Source organism: Leopardus geoffroyi, chromosome C1 (genome assembly GCF_018350155.1).
Source record: "Leopardus geoffroyi isolate Oge1 chromosome C1, O.geoffroyi_Oge1_pat1.0, whole genome shotgun sequence".
In the NCBI taxonomy this organism is placed as follows: Eukaryota; Metazoa; Chordata; class Mammalia; order Carnivora; family Felidae; genus Leopardus; species Leopardus geoffroyi.
Window position 1 is genome coordinate 107,237,858 of NC_059328.1, and position 15,033 is coordinate 107,252,890.

General features: G+C 42.7%; 1 long non-coding RNA gene across 1 annotated transcript; it reads left to right on the plus strand.

Annotated features, from left to right (window-relative positions):
- Nucleotides 1-10,239: 10,239 nt before the first annotated feature.
- Nucleotides 10,240-13,832, plus strand: LOC123596700. The gene is made up of 2 exons (XR_006711812.1): nucleotides 10,240-10,383; nucleotides 12,470-13,832. It is a non-coding gene; the product is annotated as an uncharacterized LOC123596700 (long non-coding RNA).
- Nucleotides 13,833-15,033: the final 1,201 nt, after the last annotated feature.

Genomic DNA, 15,033 nt, shown 5'->3' on the forward strand with positions numbered 1-15,033 from the left:
GTACCCAGTATGTCACTTCCAAGGGCTCTAACAACAGCAAAGGCCAAGTGCTCTGAGGCAAATCTGAGGGGGAAGAGTAGGTGAGGCACCCAGGCTGGGGTTCTCAGAAAGCAATTATAAAAGGCTGATTCACTGTGGCATTTGGGCATGATAAGGTCTCCCTGGAGACAGCCACCCCGACCTAGCCTTATGGATAAGGGAAAACTGTGACAGTGTGGAGCTACCCCCAACCCCCAAACACACACACTGGCCACTGATGCAGGAGGGAGGTCCTGAACCTCCTCTCAGAGGGAAGGAACACCATTCAGAGAATCTGGCTGAAAATAATGAGCAGAGGGGGAGGAAGGACAGGGGATGAAGGGAGATAAACCTGCAGAGGACCCACCCCAAAAGTCTCCAGGGTCTAAATTTAACTGCCTTTAGCCTTTCTGGTTTTCTGGTGTTGGAGAAGTAAATAAAGTACGCCAAAGATGGCCAACAGGGCTAAAACAAACTCTGGTCTCTAGCTTAGAGACCCCTCCTCCGGGTTCTTCTTCTTTTGTTTGCTGTGCGCATGAAAACCGCTACAGATACGGAGGCTGTCAGCTATAAATTACCCTCCTCACTTGCATTCTGGGCTCAGACCTTTGGAGAAACAGTCTCCTCTGAGCCTGCCATGTAAAATAAATCTCCAATCCACCAAGATCTCAGAGTGCCACTTGGTTTTTTCCGCCAGCATTCCAGCCTGGTTCCATATCACACTTGGTTCTCTGACCGGGAAACCCAACCGCGCTGGCCCATTGTTGCCACCGGTTTGGGAAAACAGCGAGGCGGTGACGAGTGAGAGATGGCAAGGGAGAAGGCACGCCCTGCCTGAATTTCAGCCATCTCCTTCTCAGTTGCCTCTGGCTGGCCCCGCTCCATTGTTCCTGCACAGACTCAAAGACACCTGGTAGGTGAGGACCTGGACCTGATGTTGGAACCGGTAAGGCCGGGCCCCAAAGAAGTCAGGCCCACCCAAAAGGGTGGAAGGGGGACCTGATCAATTCCTGGAGGCCTTAACAGGTAGAGAATTTTGTGGGAGGGAATGTAATAGACTCGTGTGTGTGTGTGTGTGTGTGTGTGTGTGTGTGTGTGTGAATGTGCTACTCAGCCAGGCTTGCCAGTTGATTTCAAGTTTGTGGCTCCACGGACAGTCACTCTTAAGGTCCCCAAAAGTCTATGGAGTCTGAATGGGCTCTCCTGTGTTGTGGTGAGCGTATAAGGTCTAGGGCAGTATCAGATCAGATTCTGATCGCATGTCACAAAGCTGAGTCCCTTATGGCCAAACCTCACCTAAAGTTTCCCTTGGGAACACAACCAGAAGAGTATCTGATTGGTCCTCTCATCCGAGGGGATACCGTCCCTTTGTCTGTCTTTGTGACACCAAACAGGAGAAAGAAATTAATAATAGGATCAAAAAAGTGTAAGCCTATGATTTCAGAGGTCATGCTCAAAAATTTTAAAAAGGGATTTTCAGGAGATTATGGGGTGAAAATGACACTCAAGAAGTTAAGGACCTTTTGTGAACTAGAATGGCCCATATTCAATGTAAGATGGCCCCCAGAAGGGACATTAGATGCTCAAATAGTGCAGCGGGTTTGGCTAATAGTCACAGGGAACACAGGCCACTCTGATCAATTTCCATACATTGACTCCTGGCCTGAAATTGTCCAAAATCCCCCCACCTTGGGTGCGATTCATCGTTAGCAAACAGAGCCAGGCAAAGGTTTTAGCCACTTTATCCGGAGGCTCACCCAGGAAGCCAAAGAAGCAACGCACCGCTCCTCTAATATTTAAAGGAGATGCACAGGAAGATATTGTCTTTCCACCTCCTTACAACTCACCAAGCTCCCTCCCCACTGCCCCTGAGCTTGAAACTCCTCCCCCATCTGTCTCGCCACCAAGACCACAGTCGGCACCACAGTCGCCACCGCGGTCTGTGCTGCAGCCAGCGCTACAGTTGCCACTGCAGTCACTGCCACCACAGTCATTTTTGCCACAGTTGCCACCACAGTGGTCGCCACTGCCACAGTAGCTATTGCCACAGTCACCACCACAGTCGGTGCCGCCACTGCCACTGTGGTCACTGCCGCCGCAGTCATCACAGCAGTGGTGATGAACGGTACCTCTCTATATGGAAGAAATATAACCTTAAAGAGTAATACAACCCTATGTTCAACCCCTGGGGTGTTCTATCTATGTTCTAATTCAGCCTACCGATGCTTAGAGGCCAACTGGACTCAAATATGTTATTCTGTCTTCCTAACCCCAGAGATATCAGTATACACTGAAGATCAGCACCTAACAGCCTTTAGCCCCAAGTCCCAGGCTAAATGGGCAGTCCTGCTACCTGTTCTGATAGGAGCAGGAATTGTGACAGGAATAGGAACCGGAATAGGGGGCATAGATTCATCCATTGGACTATACCATAGACTATCTCAAGAGCTAAATGAAGACATGGAACAGGTGGCAGATTCTCTGGTAAACTTACAAAGCCAAATAAACTCTCTGGTGGCAGTGACCCTCCAAAATAGGCAAGCCCTCGACTTCCTCACTTCAGAAAAAGGAGGGAATTGCATCTTTCTGGGGGAGGAATGTTGCTATTTCGTAAACCAGTCAGGAATAGTTACAACTAAGGTTAAGGAACTCAAGGAAAAAATTCAATGTAGACAACAGGAAAGTATCAATCAGTGGAAAGGATGGGATCTCACAGATTGGGCATCCTGGCTTCCTGCCCTGGTGGGGCCCTCCTCTCCATAATTTTACTTGTATCCATTGACCCCTGTATACTGAATGCCATGGTATGTTTTATTGAAAATGCTGTTGCTTGCCAAACTACTGCACATATCTTAGCCTTCTGAAAGTACCAACCTGTAAAACTGAATACGAAAAGTTTTTTTTTTTTAAAGGCATCAAAGGGGGGAATGTTGGAGAAGTGGATAAAGTACACCAAAGATGGCTGATTGGACCAAAACAAACTCTGGTCTCTAGCTTAGAGACCCCTCCTCCAGTTTCTTCTTCCTTTGTTTGCTGTGCACACAAAAACCCCCACAGATATGGAGTCTGTTGGCTATAAATTACCCTCTGCACTTGCATTCCGGGCTCAGACCTTTGAGAAACAGTCTCCTCTGAGCCCTCTGGTGTTAAATAAATCTCCAATCCACCAAGATCTCCAAGTGCCACTTGGTTTTTCCCCCAGCATTTCAGCCTGGTTCTGTAACACTGAGAACATCTACTACAATATTTTCATGCTGGGGGACCCCTCAACTCAATAACTGAGTTTTACTGTTTACCCAGTGATGTGATGTAACATGGGGGTTCAGGAGCAGTGAAGAAAGAATTCTTGAGACATCTTGGTCCAAAAAGGTGGTTTTATTAAAGCATGGGGACAGGATCTGTGCTCAGAAAGGACTGCACTGTAACTGTGAGGAGCAATTGATTATATACTTTCTAGTTGTGGGGTTTAGCGATAGCATAAGTCTCTAAGGAATTTGGACACAAGGGTTCCACGGCCTTGAGGGGCTAGTGCTGTTAAGATAAGGTCATTTACTACTGTACAGCAAAACCTTAGTCATGAGACCCTTCAGATATATATATATATATATATATATATATATATATACACACACACACATATATATATATATATATACACACACACACACATATATATATGTGTGTGTGTGTGTGTGTGTGTGTGTGTGTGTGTGTGTGTATCGGGGAGCATATGTTTGAAGGATGACTGTCAAAAAATAACTTGTGGGGGTAGAGATAACGGAATTTTCCCAAAGGATTTTCATATGTTAAAGACTTAGAGGATCCTGGAGGTCTGGCTAATGTCAAGCTAAGTTTGCTTTTTGCCTTTAGCAAAGCCTTAACAATAAGATAGTTGTAAGTTCCTTGAGGATGGTCACTCTGTTTGCCCCAAATATTTATAAATGGGCTGCAAGTTGTAAAGAAATTTAATTTTTCCTACATTTCTTTAGTCTTTGTTCTCCACATCAGCCAATACATATATATCATTTCCAATTATATTATGATAGTTTTGAGCCTTAATTTACAATAACCCACTGGCAGCCATGGCTCTGTCTTCTTATTATATAATACTTTGTCCTTGAACAACTATACATCTGCTTTATGTTTTCAGATGACCCAGATCAGAACTGCCAGTCACATACCATGCCTTGTGATACTAGATATAAGATTATGGTGACCTGAGCAAACAGAACATGGTCCCAAGGCTCAGTCATTGGGATTCTATCTTGAGAAATGCCCAGTCAGGAACCCTGACTCTAGCTTTGGGCAACTGGAGACCATAGTCTTAGGGCAGCTGGATGGAGGACTTTAGGAGACAGAGCAAGGAGCAGGTGAATGTCAGGGATAACCCAGCACACAGAGCAGTTGTGTGATGCTGCCATCTGCCTCACCCAGGGCCATAGCTCACCTCAGAGCCTATGTCTGGCTCTCCTATAAAAGATGTCCTGATACCTGCCCACTGTCCTGATACCTGCAAACAACACTGCCCAGGGTGAATGTTTTTGGAAGCCCTGGGTAGATTTTGGGGAGGGATGGAGACATAACTGGTGAGTTTTCAGAGGAGGAATGGGTGGAGCCATCATATAGCCACGAGAAGGTGATATTTGAGGAAATATATGAAATGGATTTGTTTTATTTGTATCTAAAATAGAATCAACTTTTTAACATAGGAATATAGAAGTGCAATGTTTCTTTTTTTTTTAATTTTTAAGTATTTGTTTAGTTTTGAGAGAGACAGAGCATGAGTGGGGAAGGGGCAGAGAGAGAGGGAGACACAGAATCCGAAGCAGGCTTCAGGCTCCTGAGCTGTGAGCAAGGGGCCCGACATGGGGCTTGGACTCATGAACGGTGAGATCAGGACCTGAGCCAAAGTTGGACACTTAACTACTGAGCCACACAGGCGCTCCGAGAAATGCCATGTTTCTTGATGACACTTGTCAGGAGCCTCATCTGGAACTGGCACTTTTCCTGGATGGGGAAGAGTAGCTGTACTTAAGTCTATGTCAGCTTTGCTCTGGGACTCACTTCCTAAAGGCGCGTCTCTGAAGAGTGCACTTTTCTACCCAGGTACAGGGTCCTCATGCAAGTCTGGAAAGGCTGGTGCCACTCTCTCTTCTTAATTCTCTGCAGACACAGAATTCATCTGGGAAGTGGAATGAAAGAACATTGTCTTTAGTGCATAGATCAACATAAAACTTATTGAAATTGCAGGATGACTTCTTAAATGTTTTCTAAGGTTAACTCATTTCTAGGCGAAAAGATGTAAAAGTGGGGTGTAAGTAACACTACTTAGATTAGCTTAGTGCACATGAAAATATTTTGTATTCTTTCTCAGCTGTATTGGACTTCTGCTCTATTGATGTCCTGCCAACAGAGCCAGCAGCAATACCAACCCCTCCAAAGCGTCCCTCACCCCAGTGCCCAGCCTCATGTCACCCTCCAGTCTCTTCCTGCAGTGGCTTCATATCTGGGGGTGGCAGTAGCTGTCTGGGTCACTACAGGCCCCGTCTCTTCCTTCAGAGCTGGCACTATGAATGTGAGTCCTTGGAGGCTCCAGCTGCTGCCAGGGCTCTGTGGGTTGCTGCTGACTAGCGACCTTGGGGACCACTGAAGAGCAAAGAAGGAAAAGCCAGATATTCCTGGGCCTTCCCAGGCCAGATGCTTTTTTCTCTTTGTTGATCTTTTTACCCTCTACCTCCTGGGTTCATCATGCTTTATGTAGACTAAAGAGGTTTTCCAGCTGGAATTCTCAGTGGATTTATAATCCCCAAAGTTTAGTATGGAACCAGACTTGTTCTTGATCTTTTAACCTTATTCAACAATAAAGTTCAAATTGTATGATCAGAGTTGTATTTTATTCCATTTTATTGAAGCCCCTTCTCAGAGCTGGGATCCTCAGAAACTGTTATAATGAGATCTTTAATTTTGTGTACCTCTTCCATTGCCATGTGAAGCAAATGCGAGATCCATTCAATCTTCAAGTCAGAGCTACTTCAGATGATGGCAGCAAAAGCAGGGATGCATCTGTTGGGGCAGAGGGTTCAGACCAGGAGTCGGTAGACCCAGACACAGTAGCAGAGTCTTCAAGATATCACCTCCTATATCATGACCACTTCTTATTTAATCAACATTTTATTTTTCTACCCTTGTTCTAGAGATGGTTTGTGTGTTTATGATTGTAAATAACACAAAGCTTAACATCTTAAAATTCTGAAGTTTCGTTTGAATTTTAGAATATTTTCTAAGATTCAATGTCCCAATTTAGAATTCATTATAAAGATTTTGTAACAGAACAATGTAAGAGGGTGGTTTTAATGGCTCTAACACAGAATTGGAGAGTATCTCTTTAAAATAATCAATGATGGGTATAAAATTATATTTTATTGTTTTCATTTGTATTTCTTTATTTGGGAGAGTCAACGTTTTTCCAAATATATATTGTTTCTTTGAATTCTCTATTTTGTGAATTAAAAAAAAAACATGTTTATTCATTTTTTAAATTTATTTTTGAGAGAAAAAGAGACACAGAGCATGAACAGGGGAGGAGCAGAGAGAGAGGGAGACACAGAATCCAAAACAGGCGCTAGGCTCTGAGCTGTCAGCACAGAGCTGGATGCAGGGCTCGAACTCACAAACCGCGATATCATGACCTGAGCCAAAGCCAGATGCTTACCTGACTGAGCCACCCAGGCACCCCGATGTTTGTTGATTTTTGAGAGAGACAGAAAGAGAGAAAGAGCCAGTGAGCACGTGCAAGTGGGGGAGGGGCAGAGAGAGAGGATCTGAAGCAGGCTCTGAGATGACAGCGGGAGCCCAAAGCAAGACTCACCCACGAATGAGATTATGACTGGAGCTGAAGTCAGCCGCTCAACTGAGTGAGCCACTCAGGTGCCCCTCTATTTTGTGAATTTTTAAATAACTATTATCAATTTATCTCTAAGCTCTTATATTTTCTTATTGCTCACATGTGATTTTGAAATTCATTGTTACATAATGTAGTCATTTGTGTCTCTAACAAATGCTACAAATTTGATTGGTTATTTTATTAATTATACAAATTGCTCTTCCCTTAGAAGAGAATGGCATGATTCTTCATAATTCAACTCTTTTGTAGGTGACTTTCTAGGTTCATTCATATGAGTCCTGAATAATTTTTATTCAGGTGATTTAAATATTTCATGGTTAGTGGCTTTACGTAAAGGGCGACTTGAGCTCATAGACTGAAACCAGGGTTTGTCTATTTATAGCATGTGGCCAATTGACAGAATTTTCTTACTAATTCTAACAATATTCAGATCAATTATTTTATTTTACTTTGATGATAGTTTTGTGTCATTCTTTCTTTTACATATATATCATATACATGTTTCTATACTATTTAATTTGTTAAAATTTCAGCAAAAAACTAATTTATAATGGTAATTGGCACATTATGATTTTTGCTTATGTGAAACAAATTGTGTTCATCATCTCACAGATAATCCTATTTCTCAGAATTTTCTAAGATCTTTTTTATTGAGATCTAATATTGAATTTTATTAAGTATTTTTTAGAATTTGTTGAGACAGTTATGTACATACTTTTCTGAATAACATTTGAGGTCTTTGGAAGACTGATTCTTTGAGCTTGGAATGAGGACAGCTGAAGAAACTGAGGTGTGGAGAGGTGACGTCACTGTTGCAAAGTCACAAGTGAAGGTGGTAGTAAGGCCAGAAATTGGACTCTGCTCCCACACTTGGAACTATGGCTCCCTGCTATGGATAAAGGGAACAAAATTGCTTAAAAATTATTGGGTTACAAGTTAGTTAGGGCCTGTGCCTACATTTTACCTTTTCAACCTTATCTTCCTCATCTGGTCCATCAAAAACATCAACATAAGTCTTAGAGATCTCACTGCTGCCCCTAAGTCCATCCTGTTAGGAGACTCTGCCTCTTTTTTTTTTTTTTTTTTTTTTTTAATTTTTAAGCTTATTTATTTTTGAGAGAGATACAGAGCTTGAACAGGGGAGGAGCAGAGAGAGAGGGAGACACAGAATCGGAAGCAGGCTTCAGGCTCTGAGCTGTCAGCACAGAGCCTGATGCGTGGCTCGAACCCATGAACCATGAGATCATGACCTCAGCTGAAGTCCAGTGCCTAACTGACTGAGCCACCCAGGCACCCCTGAGATTCTGCCTCTTGATTCTTCATCTTTCCCAAGATCTTGAACCTCTGAAACAAACATGGTGGTCACACTCTTGCAAGTGGTCACACTCTTGAGCCTTCCTATTATTTTTTTCTGCTTATTAGTCACTTTGCTTATGATGCTTACTTGTGCAGACATTAGTGAATACCAAAGGTTAAAGGTACACACTTTTAGTCATGAAATAAATAAGTCATATGGGTGAAAAGTACGGCATAGGGAATATAGTCAATAATAGTGTAATAATGTTGTATAGTGACAGTGACTACACTAGTGGTGAGCATAGCATAACGTATAGACATGGTAAATCACTGTACTGTATGCCAGAGAGTAATGTAACATTGAGTGACAGAAGGCCATTCCTAGAGTGATGCTTGCCAGGAAACTCTTTCCCACCCTACCCAGCACATGCATTCTGAGTTTGTTGCCCAAGTTACACGAAGGCAGTTAGTTCCTGGTCCTTGCAGGGAAGGAATGCAAGCTTGGAACTGAATCACCTTTGTCCTTGGTATCACATTCATCATCAAAACACTAGTATCAACTTTGTCATCATCAGGCACCTATTTTCCATGATAGATGTTTCTAGAGGTACTTTGTGAGAAGGTACTTTGTGAATGGTATTTTGTTTATTTGTACATAAACAAATGTATCTTATGAAAATACATGGAAAGAGTTGGCTATTAAGAGGAACTTTCCATAATTGGGAACATTCAACACTAAATTTTCTCATCTTAGGTGTCTGTGGTCTGAGATATAAGAAAGGGTTACGTTTTTGTGTCGTTTTTTAGTTTGTTTTCCTAATTATGGGAAGAACTCTTTCCATATCCTAATTTTCTTGTATGTTAAGAAAACTCATGCGTTTCCTTAATGGTTACCATGGTGCATGTGTGCCCATGTCTCTGTGTGAGTGAGTGTGTGTGTGTGTGTGTGTGTGTGTGTGTGTACATGTATGTGAACAAGAGAAAGAGAGAGACATATTAGAGGAGAAAGAGGGAGGGAAAGAGAGAGAGAGAGATCGGAGGAAAGGAGAGGAGGAAAGGAGACTTTCTGAGAAGGGTTATAACTTAGTGGAAACATAGACAGGGCTACCAGACTTCTCATTGTTGTCTCCATGGGGGGACTCCATGGGACAGAGCAGAGTCATGACACAACTCTCAACAAGAATCAAGACATGCCCATACATAAGACCATTTTATATCTCCACCTCCCTAGGCTGACCCAAGTACAAGTACAAATATGCTAACCTCCAAGATCCAATCTGAAAGATTCTTAGAGAAGCAGCTCTGTAAAAGATTTTTGGTGCCTTGATTGAAGGCTTTATTCCCACACACAGATTCATGGACTTGACCCAATGAAAAGAGCAATGTTTACTCCAGGGGAGTGGATTGAGCCCTGGGAAGTGGTATCTTGGTAAATGTTTAAGTAGTGGGATTTCTGGGGAAAAAAAGGAATGTGAATTGGTGCCAATTTCAAAGATGCAAATATTTCCACCATGGCAGATTTCAAGCTACCAAACTGAGAGCACTGAATGCAGAGTTGGAAAGGGATGCACACATTGGCTGTCCAGCCCACTACTGGACTGGGACACTAGACCAAACATTACTGAACCTGTTGGGAAGAAAAGCCTCATGGCACCTGGTAAACCTTGCGTAGAAGCTACTGGATCCCAATGTTGAGGTGGATCTAGGCCAAAAGGATATTTCTTAAAGGTAGACAAGGGTGAGTTTAAGACAGAGGTTGGAAAGACAGGCATTCATAACCTCCTTAGAAAAGGAATTTTAAAGACCACGGTGCTAGCATCCTCTATCTAGCAGCAATTTGGTCTCCACAAACCTGAACCAGAGCCAAGGGGAAGAGTATGATTTACAGAATGCCACATATATATTTGTTCCCCCAAAGCCCTGCCTGAGGCTGCCTGAGGCTGGGAGTTCCCACTTCTAGCTCAGTGTGGAAAGAACCAATGGGCTAGGGAATGTCAGGAAGAACCTGCACATGCTTTGCTTGTGCAAGAGCCACATCCTGCTCCTTCCAGAAGCATGGCTCACCTGAAGCCCAGCCCTGGAGCCCATATAAAAGGTGTCCCTGCTGCTGGCACCTCATCTGCTCAGCTTCCTCAGGGACATGATTGTGGTTGTCTGAGACCAGGGTGAGTGTTTCTATGAGACCCAGGGGGACACTGGGCAGTGTGGAGATGGAGGTGGAATGCCATTCTGGGAGAGGGGCAGACTGGAGTGTGGAGTGGAACAGAACAGTGGGCATGGACAGAAAATCAGGGCTGATGCTCTGGACCAAGCAGGAACCACTTAGGAGGGCTAGTGGTCAGAGGGGGAGGTGATATATGTGGTCAGAGACAGAGGTGATATATGACCAAGAACTATACAGTCTTGCAGTGAGTGGCCTGCTAACACTGAGCCCATTGCTCTGAAGGAAGCTTTTCCCTGACTGTGCAGATCCCCAATTTATACTGTGTGTGTGTGTGTTTGTGTGTGTGTGTGTGTGTACACATATATACATACACACAGACACAGACACATACACACACATCTATGACACATATATATCTCAATATATATGGACTCAATATGTCTTTTAAAGGACATGAGATATCCATTCTAGTATTTCATTCTAGCATTTGGATATTGCTTGATGTATGAATTCAGCCGCTGTTCTTAATCACTTAAGAATCAAGAACTGTGGGGGCGCCTGGGTGACTCAGTTGGTTAAGTGTCCAACTTTGGCTCAGGTCATGATCTCACACCTCGTTAGTTTGAACCCTGCGTCGGGCTCTGTGCTGACAGCTCGGAGCCTGGATGCTGCTTCAAATTCTGTCTCCTTCTCTCTGCCCCTCCCCTGCTTACACACACACACACACACACACACACACACTCTCTCTCTCTCTCTCTCTTTTTCTCCCTCTCTAAAAAATAAACATTAAAAAATTTAAAAAAAAAGGAATCAAGAACTGTAGACCACCCTAAAAAAGTAAAGTAGTAGTTTCAATGAGGTTAGTAAGTCTATTCACACAGGCTGCTACACATAAGTTTACAAACACTTATATCTTCATGAATGAAGATGTTACTTGAAATACACACTAAACCTAGTATAGGTTCAATGAGTTAAGAACAGAGCTATTACCATATGCTTCAACACCTAAGTTTACATACACTTAGATCTTTTTTTAAAGTTTTTATTTAAATTCCAGTTAGCATAGTGTTATATTAATTTCAGGTGTACAATATAGTAATTCAATACTTCCATACATCACCCGATGCTCATCACAACAAGTGCACTCTTAATCCCCATCACCTATTTCACCCATCCCCCCCCACCCCTCTCCCGTCTGGTAACATCAGTTTGTTTTCTATAGCTAAGAGTCTTTTTCTTGGTTTGCCTCTCTCTTTATTCCCGCCCCCCCCCTTTTTTTCCTCATTCTATTTCTTAAATTCCACATATGAATGAAATCATAGGGTATTTGTCTTTTTTTAAATTTTTTAAATGTTTATTTATTTTTTGAGACAGAGAGAGACAGAGCATGAATGGGGGAGGGTCAGAGAGAGAGGGAGACACAGAATCCAAAACAGGCTCCAGGCTCCCAGCTGTCAGCACAGAGCCTGACGCGGGGCTCGAACTCACGAACTGCGAGATCATGACCTGAGCAGAAGTCAGACGCTCAACCGACTGAGCCACCCAGGCACCCATTTGTCTTTTTATCACTGACTTATTTCACTTAGGATTATACTCTCTGGCTCCATCCATGTTGTTGGAAATGTCAAGATTTCATGCTTTTTATGGCTGAGTGATAGTCTATATATATAAATATATAAATATATATATACCGCAGCCCAAGTGTCCATTGACTGATGAATGGATAACGAAGATGTGCACATATTTTATTTTATTTATTTATTTATTTTTCAACGTTTATTTATTTTTGGGACAGAGAGAGACAGAGCATGAACGGGGGAGGGGCAGAGAGAGAGGGAGACACAGAATCGGAAACAGGCTCCAGGCTCTGAGCCATCAGCCCAGAGCCCGACGCGGGGCTCGAACTCACGGACCGCGAGATCGTGACCTGGCTGAAGTCGGACGCTTAACCGACTGCGCCACCCAGGCGCCTCGATGTGCACATATTTTAGATATCCTTCCCCAGCCCTGCGGAAGGATTTCAAAAGAGGGAGAAATTTAATGGCTCTGAAGGTTAATTCTGGGTATGTTTCTGTTTTCTCATTCAGCTTGGCTGAAATCCCACCAAGATGTCCTGTCAGCAGAACCAGCAGCAGTGCCAACCCCCTCCCAAATGCCTGCAAAAGTGTCCCACCCCTAAATGTCCCCCTAAATGTCCACCCAAGTGCCCCCCACTCTCTTCCGGCTGTGGCTCCAGCTCTGGGGGCAGAGGCTGCTGTAGCTCTGGGGGTGGTGGCTGCTGTCTGAGCCACCACAGGCAACGCAGGTCCCACCGCCACAGACACCAGAGCTCTGAATGCTGTAGCAGTGGCAGCAGCCAACAGGCTGAAGGATCTGACTGCTGCTCTGGGGGCTGCTGCTGACCTTAACCAAAAGGAACACTGAGGAACAGCGTTACAAGCGTTAAAAGACAAAAGACCTACTGCAGCTTGGTGTTTTTGTCCCCTTTTCTCTCTTGTCTTCCCCACCTGGGATTTGCTGATGATTTGCTGCTCAGAAGCCATCAACTTTATGCTTTGGGTTTGCGCTCTTTTTGGCCTCATGTGAATATCAATTTTACTCAGGTTGTTGAAAAATATCCTAAAGCATGTGCTTTGCAACTGTAAATTTACCTTCAAGTCCCAATTTTATTGGTGGTTTTTATTCCATTTGTTTCTTTTTCTTACCTAAATCCTTGTCCTCCCTGGATAGAAAGACAGACTTACCGCTTTTACTAGACTAGAAAAAACCAACCAATTAAACTTTAATGAATTGATATTTAATGTATGTTTATCTTCAAGAAAATCTAAACTTCTGCAGTATTCATGTGAAGTCAGTAAATTAGGATGGACTAGAATTCCCAGAGGACTCTAACTTAAAAAAATATTAGGAAGGAGTAGGGCAAATGAGGAGATGTGGGTCAAAGAGTACAAACTTCTGGTTAGAAGATGATAAATTCTGGGGATCTGATGTACCACATAGTGATTATAGATAACAGTACTTACTGTACTCTACACTTGAAAGTTGACAAGAGTAGATCTTAAATGTTCTTGGCACAAAAAAAGAGATGGCAATTATGGACGTTAAATTTATACAATGTTACATGTCAATTATATCTCAATAAAGCTGGAAAAACGTTGGTGATGAAAAATAGCCATGCTACTCAAGTGATTTGGACAGAAGATCCTATTAAGTAAAAAATGTAATTGTTGCTTCATGCATACCTCCTAAGGACAATCTCTCTCCGTCTCTCTCTGTCTCTCTCTCTCTCCTACTTGCTCACTGTTTTTAAGATAATTGAGATAACAGAATAGTCCCAGCTCCAGTTGGGAACTGATGGAGAAAGCTTGCTGATCATCTTTGAAAGTGCTCTCTTTAGGCTGTGTTGTGAACATACAGAAGTTTGGTTAAATAAAGTATGATTGAAACCCAGACTTTTTAATTTTTCAGTTTTTTTTTAAATTTTAGTTTTTAGAAGACTATTTATAGAGACCCAAGCATCAGGATTGGAATGAAGTTCTTTCCTTCTCTTTTCCATATGCTGCCCTAGAGATAGGAAGCTCCTTGTTTCTGAGCTCTGCTGATTTGGGCTCTCTCTCAGAAGCCTTCTATATGATAGATTAGATATTGCAGACCCATCCTAGCCTTGTAGTCATGTGGAGAGCTCAAATGAATTCACTGAGAGGAAACAATGAAGAGCTGAGGTGGGCATCAATATGGCTCCCTTAAGCTTTTCGAGAAACCCTTTTTGAAATAAGCCTGATTTGTTATTGTTCTTGTATTCACCACCATTTGAGATTGCATATCTATTTCCCTCATTTTTTAAATGCCTCTTCCCTTCTCCCTGGAGAAGATTGCACTGTGTAATTTATATTATAAAAGTTTCAGGATGTCAGTGTCCAGTCATGAGAACAGAGACTACTACGGCTATTTGAAATAGAGAGGAGTTTAATGCAGAGAGCTTGTTATAAGAGTATTGGAGGGGCTAAAGAAGTAAGAAGGGCACCTGGGGTTACCCAGAGATATGGAAGCATCAAAGTCATGGCAGCAGTGCCAGACTCCTACCTGTCATCCTGTGACTTGCCAAATAGCTGTGTTTCCTCAGGAGGGCCCTGGAAATAAAAGTATTTTGTTTTCAGGGAGCCTCAAATCAGCAGGGCTATGTAACAAGGAGCTTCATGTCTCTAGAATGGAGTGTGAGGAGAAGGGTAGAACTTCATTCTAATCCTGGTCTGAGAAAAGGGTAGAAGACAGTGGTAGAAATGACCAGGGACTGCGGTGATGAGATCTCAGACTTTTTGGGATGCAATTCATCTGAATTAGAAGAAAGCTCCTATTTCTTACCCTGCCTATCTGCTTTCAGGCTTTTTTTGCCCAGGATTGAATGCAATTGTGAGTATTCCATATAGTTGATGTGGGATAATGGACATCAATCCTAGCAAAACTAACGCACATTCAATTAATACTTGCTCATATGTTAGACACATGATTTATTTCATGTTAATATTTGTCTGGAGTATGTATTCAAAAAAAATATATAAGGTGCCTACTATGTTCCAAGAACAGTTTTAAGATCTAAGAATATAGATGTGAACAAAACATAAAATTTTCTCCCTCACTTAATTTATTCTAA